This window comes from Engystomops pustulosus, chromosome 2 (genome assembly GCF_040894005.1).
Source record: "Engystomops pustulosus chromosome 2, aEngPut4.maternal, whole genome shotgun sequence".
Taxonomy (NCBI): domain Eukaryota; kingdom Metazoa; phylum Chordata; class Amphibia; order Anura; family Leptodactylidae; genus Engystomops; species Engystomops pustulosus.
The window spans coordinates 194,927,542-194,940,751 of NC_092412.1; the positions used below are offsets into that span (position 1 = coordinate 194,927,542).

Genomic DNA, 13,210 nt, shown 5'->3' on the forward strand with positions numbered 1-13,210 from the left:
TATACACTGCAATACAAGTGTATTGCAGTGTAGAGGCTTGAATAAGTGATTGGATGATCACTTGCTCAAGCCAAAATGTGGAAAATATGTGAAAGTAAAAAAAAAAGATTAAATCATTTTATAATAATAATTAAATAAATAAATAAATAAAATAAAGTCCCATAAAGTCTCCCCAGTTACACATATAATGCAAATACAGTATATAAAACACAAAAACACACGAAAAATGTACATATTTGGTATCACCGCGTCCGTATTAACCTGTACAATAAATCTAAATCATTATTGAACCCGCTCGGTGAACGATGAAAAAAAAAAACTACGAAAAACTTCCCTTAATATACAATTTTTCATCAAACACCATCACAAAAAATGTTCTAAAAAGTGATCAAAAAAAGTTACGTTCCCTAATATGATACGACTGAAAAGAACAATTCTTTTCGCAAAAAATAAGCCCTCAACCAGGTCTGACTACAGAAAAGTACAGAAGTTATGGCCCTAAAAAGTTGTCAATAGTAAAAACAATGCGATTTTCTCCAATATTGGTTTTGCTGAGGAAAATTGAGCAAAGATAAGAAAAGCTATATAAATGAGGTATCACCGCAATCGTAGTGAACCAGAGAATAAAGATAAAATATTATTTTTACGTTACGGTGAGCTGGGGAAAAAAATGCTAAAAATCCAAAATAAAAATTGATGATTTTGTTTGTGTCCCCCTTGAAATAGTTAATAAAATCTCATGAATAAGCTATAGACTCCCTAAATGAATTATCTATACATTGTATCTCATCCCGTAAAAAATAAGCCCTCATATGTTTGCATTACCAAAAAAAATAAAAATGTATAGGTCGTACAATGTGACAATACAAATCTGCTGTGAATGGCGCCTCCATTCATTCTATGCTCGGCCGTGCGCCCGTACAGAAGTTTACCGCCACATATGGGGTATCAGTACACTCGGGAGGAATTGGGTATCAAACGTTGCAGCGCGTTTCATCATTTAATTTATTCTGAAACTGTCAGTTTGGCCTAAATGAATGTATTTTCCAAAAAAATTCCATAGTTTCTAAATCGCAGGTCCATATTGTTTTAACCCATGTGAAACACTTAAAGGGTTAATGGACTTAATAGAAGTTGTTTTACATACGCTGAGGGGTGAAGTTTCTATAGTGGGGTAATTTATGGGGTTTTACTATTATTTAGGCCTTACAAAGTCACTTGGAAGCTGAGTTTTCCCTCAAAATGTGAGTTTTGGCAATTTTCATGAGAAAAATCGCACCTAAAATTCTGCACCTCATAACATACTAGAAAAGTGACCGGAAGCATAAAATATCATCCCAACATAAAGCAGACATTCCGTAAATGTAATTTATCAAGCTTTTTGGGTAGTTTTACTTCCTGTCTGGAAAGCAGAACATTTCAAACTTGGAAAATGAAGAATTTTTACAAACTTTTGCCAAATTTTCACTTTTTTTCAGAACGAATCGCAAAACGTATCACTTAAATTTTATAACTAACATGAAGTACAATGTATCACGAGAAAACATTCTCAAAATCACCTGGATATGTTAAAGCATTACGAAGTTATAAACAATTATCGTGAGACATGTCAGATTTGAAAAATCGAGTCTGGTCATTGAGCAGAAAACTAGTGTCGGTGATAAGGGGTTAACCTTTCAAATGCAACAAAAAATAATGGATAAACTAAAGAGATGAGCGAACATACTCGTCCGAGCTTGATGCTCGTTCGAGCATTAGCGTACTCGAAACTGCTCGTTGCTCGGACGAATACTTCGCCCGCTCGAGAAAATGGCAGCTCCCGCCGTTTTGCTTTTTGGCGGCCAGAAACAGAGCCAATCACAAGCCAGGAGACTCTGCACTCCACCCAGCATGACGTGGTACCCTTACACGTCGATAGCAGTGGTTGGCTGGCCAGATTAGGTGACCCTGGGATAGACTAGCCGCTGCCCGCGCTGCTCGGATCATTCTGTGTCTGGATGCCGCTAGGGAGAGAGCTGCTGCTGGTCAGGGAAAGCGTTAGGGTGTTCTATTAGCTTACTGTTAGGCAGGAGTGATTCTACAAGAACCCAACAGCCCTTCTTAGGGCTACAATAACGTTATACTTTTTTTTTTTTTATTTGCAGCTAGTACCATATTGTGAGGAATTTGCAGGGGGACTTGCTACCGTTGTGTTTAGCTCTTAGTGACACACATATCCACCTCAAACACCAAAGTGGGAAAATTTATTAGGGGTTTGATTTCAATTAGGCACAGTCTGCCATTTACTTTTTATTTTACGTTTATTTTTTTAATAACTCAGTGTCATCTCATCTGGCATAGCAGTGTGCTTTCATACTTGGCTAGAAAATAGCCATAGGAGAATCCAAACGGCTTACTTACGCCTACAGTAGCGTTATATATATTTGATTTCTGGTTGATCTGCTGGTGGCTGTCCTGGCTGCAGTGCATCTACTAGCAAATTGTGAGCAATTTGTAGTGAGAGTTGCAACCGCTGTGTTTTGCGCTTAGTGACGCACATATCCATCGCAAAGACCGAAGTGGGAAAATTTATTAGGGGTTGGATTTCAATTAGGCACAGTCTGGCAGTTTCTTTTTATTTTACGTTTATTTTTTCATAACTCAGCGTCATCTCATCAGTGTGCTTTCATACTTGGCTAGAAAATAGCCATAGGAGAATCCAAACGGCTTACTTACGCCTACAGTAGCGTTATATATATTTGATTTCTGGTTGATCTGCTGGTGGCTGTCCTTGCTGCAGTGCATCTACTAGCAAATTGTGAGCAATTTGTAGTGAGACTTGCGACCGCTGTGTTTTGCGCTTAGTGACGCACATATCCATCGCAAAGACCGAAGTGGGAAAATTTATTAGGGGTTGGATTTCAATTAGGCACAGTCTGCCATTTCCTTTTTTATTTTACGTTTATTTTTTCATAACTCAGCGTCATCTCATCAGTGTGCTTTCATACTTGGCTAGAAAATAGCCATAGGAGAATCCAAACGGCTTACTTACGCCTACAGTAGCGTTATATATATTTGATTTCTGGTTGATCTGCTGGTGGCTGTCCTTGCTGCATTGCATCTACTAGCAAATTGTGAGCAATTTGTAGTGAGACTTGCGACCGCTGTGTTTTGCACTTAGTGACGCACATATCCATCGCAAAGACCGAAGTGGGAAAATTTATTAGGGGTTGGATTTCAATTAGGCACAGTCTGCCATTTCCTTTTTTATTTTACGTTTATTTTTTTAATAACTCAGCGTCATCTCATCTGGCATAGCAGTGTGCTTTCATACTTGGCTAGAAAATAGCCATAGCAATAGGATAGCATTGTTTGGTTTTAAAAACTAAAAAACACAAAAAAAAACTAAAAAACACAAAAAAACACAAAAAAAAGTAAAAAAAAAATTAAAGTTATAACTTTCATTTTCAAAATGTTTAACCCGAGGGCTAGGGGTAGAGGACGAGGGCGGGGACGTGGGCGTCCAACTACTGCAGGAATCAGAGGCCGTGGTCCTGGGCGGGGTGAGACACCACCTGCTGATGAGGGAGCAGGGGAACGCCGCAGAGCTACACTCCCTAGGTTCATGTCTGAAGTTACTGGGACTCGTGGTAGAGCACTGTTGAGGCCAGAACAGTGTGAACAAGTGATGTCGTGGATTGCCGACAATGCTTCGAGCAATTTGTCCACCAGTCAGTCTTCCACGCAGTCCACCCATGTCACCGAAATCGGCACTCCTCCAGCTCCTGCACCTCAGCCTCCTCCCCCCCAGTCTGCCCCCTCCCAGGAAAATTTGGCATTTGAACCGGCATACTCTGAGGAACTGTTTTCTGGACCCTTCCCACAGTCACAAACCACTTGTCCGGTTGCTGCTGAGCAATTTTCCGATGCCCAGGTTTTCCACCAGTCGCAGTCTGTGGGTGATGATGACCTTCTTGACGTAGTGGAAGAAGTGTGTAAAGAGGTGTCCGACGATGAGGAGACACGGTTGTCAGACAGTGGGGAAGTTGTTGTCAGGGCAGGAAGTCCGAGGGGGGAGCAGACTGAGGGATCGGAGGATGATGAGGTGACAGACCCAAGCTGGGTTGATAGGCCGGGTGAACACAGTGCTTCTGAGACGGAGGAGAGTCCTCGACCAGAACAGGTTGGAAGAGGCAGTGGTGGGGCCAGACGGAGAGGCAGGGCCAGACCTGGTGCATCAGCGCCAAATGTGTCAACTAGTGAAGCTCCCGTGGCGAGGGCTCCTGCGGCGAGGGCTAGATTTTCAGAAGTCTGGAGGTTCTTTAAGGAAACACCGGATGACCGACGGACTGTGGTGTGCAACATTTGCCAAACCAGGATCAGCAGGGGTTCCACCACTAATAGCTTAACTACCACCAGTATGCGCAGGCATATGAATGCTAAACACCCCACTCAGTGGCAACAAGCCCGTTCACCTCCAGCCGTGCACACCACTGCTCCTTCCCCTGTGTCAGCTGATAGTCAGCCCCCTGCCCAGGACCCTGCCACAAAAACCCCATCGTCGCCTCAACGATCCTCCACAGCATCCACCAGCGTTCAGCTCTCCATACCCCAGACGCTGGAGCGGAAACGCAAATATAGTGCAACCCACCCGCACGCCCAAGCCCTTAATGTCCACATCTCCAGATTGCTCAGCCTGGAGATGCTGCCCTATAGGCTAGTAGAGACCGAGGCCTTTCGCAACCTCATGGCGGCGGCCGCCCCTCGGTATTCGGTCCCCAGCCGCCACTACTTTTCCCGATGTGCCGTCCCAGCCCTGCACCAGCACGTGTCAGACAACATCATCCGTGCCCTGACCAACGCCGTTTCTGACAAGGTCCACCTGACCACGGACACGTGGACGAGTGCTGCCGGGCAGGGCCACTATATATCGCTGACGGCACATTGGGTTAACTTGGTGGAGGCTGGGACCGAGTCTGACCCTGCGGCTGGTAATATACTGCCGACGCCAAGGATTGCGGGGCCTACCTCGGTCCAGGTGTTTCAGGCCTACTATGCCTCCTCCTCCTCCCACCCCTCCTCCACCTCCTCCTCCGAACTACCATCCGTGGGCATGGCGCCATCAGTCGGTAGCTCTAGGCACAGCAGCAGTGCCGTCGCTAAGCGACAGCAGGCGGTGCTCAAACTGCTGAGCCTAGGCGATAAAAGGCACACCGCCCAAGAACTATTACAGGGCATCACGGCGCAGACTGATCTGTGGCTGGCACCGCTGAACCTGAAGCCAGGCATGGTTGTGTGTGACAACGGCCGTAACCTGGTGGCGGCTCTGCAACTCGGAAGACTGACACATGTGCCATGCCTGGCCCATGTGTTAAATCTGATAGTTCAGCGTTTCCTCAAGACATACCCCAATCTGTCTGATTTGCTCACGAAGGTGCGCCGCATCTGTGCGCATTTCAGGAAGTCCAGCACAGATGCTGCCACTCTCAGGGCAGCGCAGCGCCGCCTCCAACTGCCCACTCACCGACTGTTGTGCGACGTGCCCACGAGGTGGAATTCAACACTGACCATGTTATCCAGAGTTTACCAGCAGCGCCGAGCGATTGTAGACTGCCAGATGTCAACTTCCACCAGAACTGGTAGTCAGGTCAGTCAGCTTCCTCAAGTCTACAATGAGGAGTGGACGTGGATGTCTGATATCTGTCAGGTGCTGAGTAACTTTGAGGAGTCAACACAGATGGTCAGTGGCGATGCCGCCATCATCAGCCTCACCATCCCGCTGCTTGGCCTGTTGAAAAAATCTCTGATCAGCATGAAGTCGGAAGCTTTGCGCTCGTCACAAGAGACGGGGGAAGAAGATTCCCTTGTTGATAGCCAAAGCACCCTTAGGTCTGTTTCTCAGCGCATATCGGAGGAGGTGGAGGAGGATGAGGAGGAAGAGGAGGAGAATGTTGGCGAGACACAAGAGGGGACCATTGTTGAGTCCTTCACTGTTCAGCGTGTATGGGCAGAAGAAGAGGAGTTGGAGGAGTTGGAGGAGGAGGAAATGGACAGTCAGGCCAGTGAGGGGAGTGAATTCTTATGCGTTGGTACTCTGGCGCATATGGCAGATTTCATGCTAGGCTGCCTATCCCGTGACCCTCGCGTTCAAAGAATTTATTCCAGCACCGATTACTGGGTGTTCACTCTCCTGGACCCACGGTACAAGCAAAATCTTTCCACTCTCATCCCTGGAGAGGAAAGGAGTGTGAGAATGCATGAATACCAGCAGGCCCTGGTGCACAAGCTGAAACAGTATTTCCCTTCTGACAGCGCTAGCGGCAGAGTGCGTAGTTCTGCGGGACAAGTAGCGAGGGAGAGTAGGCGAGCAGGCAGCTTGTCCAGCACTGGCAAGGGTACGCTTTACAAGGCTTTTGCCAGCTTTATGTCACCCCAGCAAGACACTGTCACCTGTCCCCAGTCTCGGCAGAGTAGGGCTGATCTTTACAGAAAGATGGTGAGGGAGTACGTAGCTGACCATACCATCGTCCTAAATGATCACACAGCTCCCTACAACTACTGGGTTTCAAAGCTGGACATGTGGCACGAACTGGCGCTGTACGCCTTGGAGGTTCTTGCCTGCCCTGCCGCTAGCGTCTTGTCTGAGCGGGTTTTCAGTGCAGCTGGTGGCATCATCACCGATAAGCGTACACGCCTGTCGACTGACAGCGCTGACAGGCTGACGCTTATTAAGATGAATAAAGCCTGGATTTCTCATAATTTCCAATCTCCACCAGGTGAAGGAAGCTCAACCTGAATAATTTATCCACTCCTCCTCCTCATTTTCCTCCTTCTCCTCCTCTTTGTACAGTAAAGCAGAGGAAACTGGCTATTTTTTGACAGGGCCCACTGGCTCTAGCTATAGTACTTTATGCATTTAATTTTTCTGGAGGGCCACCGACCCGGTCCTCTGTTTTAAAAAATTTTTGGGAGTGCCACATACAGGCACTCAATCTATTCCATTTTTCTGGAGGGCCACCTACCTGCTCCTCTGGTTTGAAAACTTTTTTGGACTGCCACATACAGGCACTCAATCTATTCCATTTTTCTGGAGGGCCACCTACCTGCTCCTCTGGTTTGAAAACTTTTTTGGACTGCCACATACAGGCACTCAATCTATTCCATTTTTCTGGAGGGCCACCTACCTGCTCCTCTGGTTTGAAAACTTTTTTGGACTGCCACATACAGGTACTCAATCTATTCCATTTTTCTGGAGGGCCACCTACCTGCTCCTCTGGTTTGAAAACTTTTTGGGACTGCCACATACAGGCACTCAATCTATTCCATTTTTCTGGAGGGCCACCTACCTGCTCCTCTGGTTTGAAAACTTTTTTGGACTGCCACATACAGGCACTCAATCTATTCCATTTTTCTGGAGGGCCACCTACCTGCTCCTCTGGTTTGAAAACTTTTTTGGACTGCCACATACAGGCACTCAATCTATTCCATTTTTCTGGAGGGCCACCTACCTGCTCCTCTGGTTTGAAAACTTTTTTGGACTGCCACATACAGGCACTATCCAAATTAAATTGTCTCCATAGCAGCCTCCACACGTTGTCTCCATTGCTACCTCCAAAAGTCGTCCATATAGCTGCCTCCATACATCGTCCCTTTATCAAACGAGGTGTGTCAGGCAGAAATTTGGGTTGTTTTCATGGATTCCACATCAAAGTTGTTAACTTTGTCGCCACCCAGCTGTGTTATCCACAAAATATACTGGCAAACTTTTATCATTTACCAATATTATTTCAGCGCTTCTTGCGCTTCTGTTTACATTCCCTTCACCCGCCATATCCTAAACTTATAAGAACGCTACTACACTTGATCTTATACAAAAGGTTCTTAGAAGTGCTGTTTGGGGAGTAGCCTAGAGACACGGGCTTGGATTGGCGAAAGCTCGCCTGGCAGCGGAGCGCCAGCTCCATGCCAAGATCCAACTAACATAGTTTTAACTGCAGCACCTTTAATCTACTACTAGTTCACTGCCTCCATACATGGTCCCCTTATCAAACGAGCTTTGTCAGGCAGAATTTTGGGTTGTTTTCATGGCTTCCACAACAAACTTGTTAACTTTGTCGCCACCCTGCTGTGTAATCCACAAAATATACTGGCAAACTTTTATCATTTACCAATATTATTTCAGCGCTTCTTGCGCATCTGTTTCCATTCCCCTCACCCGCCATATCCTAAACTTATAAGAACGCTATTACACTTGATCTTATACAAAAGGTTCTTAGAAGTGCTGTTTGGGGAGTAGCCTAGAGACAGGGGCTTGGATTGGCGAAAGCTCGCCTGGCAGCGGCGCGCCAGCTCCATGCCAAGATACAACTAACATAGTTTTAACTGCAGCACCTTTAATCTACTACTAGTTCACTGCCTCCATACATGGTCCCCTTATCAAACGAGCTGTGTCAGGCAGAATTTTGGGTTGTTTTCATGGCTTCCATGTTAACTTTGTCGCCACCCTGCTGTGTAATCCACAAAATATACTGGCAAACTTTTATCATGTACCGATATTATTTGAGCGCTTCTTGCTCACCTCCTTTGGTTCCTCTCTGCCACCCATTGGTTTGAAGCCTGAGTCCATTTAGGGTATGTAGCCATGCCACTCTCTAGCCTGCCGCTGCTGCCGCTGCCTCTGCATGAAGTCCCCTATAGTGTCAGGGTCAATTATTGGATGTTTTAGATGCTATCTAGCTTCATTCTGCCACTCTGTCATGGCCATGCTGTTGCCCATAATTTTGGCATAATGGTGCGATTAAGCAGCCTCAGAGGCATCCATGCATGCTGCCCCTGCTGTTTCCTGTCCATTTCCGTGGTGTTTCCATCCTTTTCTGAGGTTCCCAGGTGTTTGGCCAAGCTTCCCTGTGCAGAGCCTTGGTCCCCTTGAAAAATGCTCGAGTCTCCCATTGACTTCAATGGGGCTCGTTATTCGAGACGAGCACTCGAGCATCGGGAAATGTTCGTCTCGAATAACGAGTACCCGAGCATTTTAGTGCTCGCTCATCTCTAATAAACAATCTTCTGAACCTACTCACTTTACCCAAACTATATCAAAACACAAGTTATATGACATAAGCCAAGTCCTCCACCTCACAAACGATGGCTTAACTGGTTTATTCTCTCCCCATAAGGTATACACAAGAATCATATTATACCTGTCAGACCTAATCCAGTCCCTAGCAGCAGTCACAGAAAGGAAAGTTTAGCTCTCTTAGTTATTATGAATTTAATGCCTCCAAATCCTTAATCCTGGATATGGAATTCCACAAGCCATGTGTAGACACCTGGAAAATTACTACCCTTTTTAATCAAGTTATTTTGGTGTTATCACTGTGTGTTAGAAACATAAAACATTTTGAATGTCAATTATTGCCAAATTTTAAGTATTCCAAAGTTATAACCACTGATGCCATTACGGGGTGCAAAATGGCCATGTCAGTAAGGGGTAGCACTCAAAACATAATTAATTGTTGCTCATCAATTGATCTGTGGTCAAGTACACTCGACTTACAGATGACCCATTGTTACAGATGGACCCCTCTGCACACTGTGACCTCTGATGCAGCTCTCTGGATGTTTTACTTTTAGTCCCCTGGTCGCAATCATTAGCTGTAAGGTGTCTGTAATGAAGTTTTATTGAAAATCCTTGCTCCCATTACAGCAAAAAATTTTGAAAATCCATATAAAATCCACCATGTGGACGCCAGACTCGCTAGTTGGGCGAACTAGCGAGTCTGGCGTCCACATGGTGGATTTTATATGCGCATGATTTTATTCTATTTTGTGAGTATGTTTTAAGAAAATAAATTCCATATATTTGAACATACTACCCTATCTGCTGCTTAATCTCTTCTATAGTAGCTGTACACTATTTGGCTACAGGATGCAAGAAAACGCAGCTTAAAACTGTCTGAATAGCGATCTATTCCCATCCAAATACCGTTTGTGTGGAAGTGTATTGAAGAATTTGGAACATAGTTGGGAAAGGAGTGAAATCGTCGATTTATCAAAGGATATATAAAAGGACACACAAGGAGCTCCGGTCAGACTGTTTTATTTTTACTAATTGCTAGATGTTGGATCCATCTGTGACTGTTTGGCAGCTCCTATAGGGGATAGTGTGCATCACAAAAACACTTTTTCTTTAGTTAGAAGTGACTTTATAAGGCCTATATGACAGAACCTCCCACAAATGACATTTTAGAAACTGCACCCCTCAAAATATTGAAAACAACCTTTGGGAAGTTTGTTAACCCTATGAGCTTTTTACGAGGGGGAAAAATATACAGAAGTGAAATGACAGAAATATAATTTTATCTAACAATATATTAATTGAGCACTAAAATTTGCACCTTACAATGGGTTAAAAGGAAAATACATCTTACAATGTTTAGTGAAATTCCTTCTGAGTATGCCTATACCCATTGTGTCACTGTACATTACTGTATGGGCACAGGGGGGCACTGGAAGTGAAAGAGCATTGTTTAGTTTTTCTAGGACAAATATGGCTGAAAAAGACTTCATGTGTCAGGATGCATTTATAGAGCCCTAGTAGTACCAAAACAGAGGAGAACCCCAACAAGAGACACCATTTTGGAAAATACATACCTTGGAGAATTTTGAAAGGTGTTATTTGTGTATTTGCCCCAACAGGTGATTGACTCAATTAGGCCCCAAACGGAAAAAGGTGACAAATTTCTCAAAAAATGTATTTTTACCTCAAATTTTTGTAAGCCACATGGGTTAAAAGATAAGACAACCATCAAAAATGTTTAAAACTATTTCTCTTAAGCATAGAAATGCCCCACATGTTCATATAAAATGTTGTATGGGTAAGCAGTGGGGCTCAGAAGGGAAAGAGGGATGTTTGCCCTTTAAAGCCAAATTTGACAAAAGTTCTTTAGACGTGTCAAGATGCATTTGGAGAGCCCTATTGGTACAAAACAGACGACTACCACAACAAGTGACACCATTTTGGAAAGAACACAACTTGGAGAATTCATCAAGGTGTAATATGTGTATTTGCCCCAACATGTGTTTGATTCAATTAGGTCCCAAAAAGGAAAAAGGTGAAAATTTTCTCAAAAAAGTCACCTTTTCCCCGAATTTTTTTAAGCCACAAGGGTTAAAAGATAAAACAACCGCCAAATATGTGTAAAACTATTTCTGCCATGGTAGAATTGCCTCACAAGTACATATAAAATGTTGTATGGGTACGCTGTAGGGCTCAGAAGGACATGTGTCAGGATGTATTTGGAGAGCCCTAGTGGTACCAAAACAGAAAGGAACCCCAACAAGTGTCACGATTTTGGAAAGTACACTCCTTGGAAAAATTTGCAAGGTGTTATATGAGTATTTGCCCCTACAGTTGTTTGATTCAATAAGGCCCCTGAAAGCACACCCATTAGAGAATTTAGCAATGTGTAATATGTGTATTTGACCCTACAGGTGTATGATCCAATTAGGCCCTAAAAAGGAAAAAGGTGAACATTTTACTATAAAGGTCACTTTTACCCCTAATTTTTGTAAGCCACAAGGGATAAAAGATTAAATAACCCCCAAAAATGTGTAAAACTATTTCTCTTGAGTGATAGTACCCCACATGTGTATATAAAATGTTTTATGAGCGCACAGTAGAAGGAAAGAGGAATGTTTGCCTTTTAGAAGCCAAATTTGACTGAAATCCTTTACATGTGTCAGGATACATTTGGAGAGCCTTAGTGGTATAAAACAGAGGAGGACCCAAAAGTGATCCTAATTGTTGTGTAATATGTAATGTAATATAATACAAGTGGTGAAATGAGCATTTTGAACACACAGGTGGTTTCCAACTATAATGTGCAATGGATGCCAAATATGGAAATTGAAATTATTTCTGGAAAGTTTGGTGCCGCTTATGTGACGCCCAGTTTGTGCCACTGAAATGTCAGGTCTCTGATTAGGAAGCCATGTTTCCTGATGTGAGAAAAACACAACATGTGATCCTAAACACTAGCCAGAAAATCCAGCAGGGCTCGGGAACGATAAAGCACTTGGAATATAAATAAATAATAAAAAATAAATAAAATAGAAATTGGAGAATTATAAAAGATGTGCTAACAAATTCAGAGGCTTGGAGGGGAAATAGAAAACCTAAATAAAAAACATAAAACCAACAAGTGACCCTAGTTTGCAAACTAGATCCCGCAATGAAATAATCAAAGGGTATAAGAAGCTATTTGACCTAACAGTTGTTACAATAATTCCTTTTACGGAAATTAATTCACTACCGAGGTTGGACGTAAATTGTGAATGCGTATAAGGAGGTGGAATATACCAGGGGATCAACAAAAATTTTGTCACTGTGGAGTTCTCACAGGTCTCGTAGTAGTATATAGTGTCCTTGGCCTATAGTGTTCTTGACCTATGACTCCCAGTGGTGGTATAGTACCATGCTTTATCTTTCCCCATGTCCAGAAGAGCATACATTAAGTGTGAGAGTAGCCTAAGTGTTATGAAAGTAGGCTAAAATAAAGCATGAATATATAAAAGAAATGAAGCAGGTAAAACAAACAGATAGCAGTACATACCGTGCGTTTCAGAAAGTGCTGAATGTTGGAGGACTGGATACCACAGAGCAGATGACTTCTTGTGATACACATGCAGATTAATATATCGGAATCTTAGGGGTGGGATTTACATTTGAAATTGAAGATGGAAAAGTAAACCAGATCATACTGTTTGTTGTTGTCATGCAAATATATTTATTTTCGGTCTTATGATTTAAAGTACACACAAATGTTTCTTTTGAATTGACATTTGCAGATCTTAGGAATCCTTTATGTGTACTTATACCACTTATTTCTCACAACCTTCAGGCTCATCTCCGCTTTTTTGCAGCATGCACTCTCTGTTTCCTTTTTTACAGCTTGCAACCTCTACTCTGCTTTTTAAAACCTGCACCCATGGCTCCCTTTTTTTCTCCAGCATGAATCCCAGTTTCTCATCGAACTCTGGAAATAGTATTTGCATATTTCCTTCTCAGATGCCCCTGTAGAACAGTCAAGACCTTTAAAGAGTAATCATCATTTTAAAAAAAACTTTTGAGATGTTGTAGGGCAGGGAACTGGATTAGTTACCCTAATCTTCCTCCTTTCACTTCTATTCAGGAGCCTTCCCCCTACTATCAGTAATGCTTCAGGTGGCTGTT

General features: G+C 43.4%; 1 protein-coding gene across 2 annotated transcripts in view; it reads right to left on the reverse strand.

Annotated features, from left to right (window-relative positions):
- TSHB (thyroid stimulating hormone subunit beta) overlaps positions 1 to 12,656 on the reverse strand; it is a 132,217-nt gene extending 119,561 nt beyond the window's left edge. Inside the window, exon 1 of one of the 2 annotated variants that reach the window (XR_011853320.1) lies at positions 12,591 to 12,641. The gene's annotated coding sequence lies outside the window, so the exon portion shown is untranslated. Of the gene's footprint in view, positions 1 to 12,590 lie in introns of both variants that reach the window. The other variant, XM_072137707.1, reaches the window with a different exon arrangement.
- Positions 12,657 to 13,210: the final 554 nt, after the last annotated feature.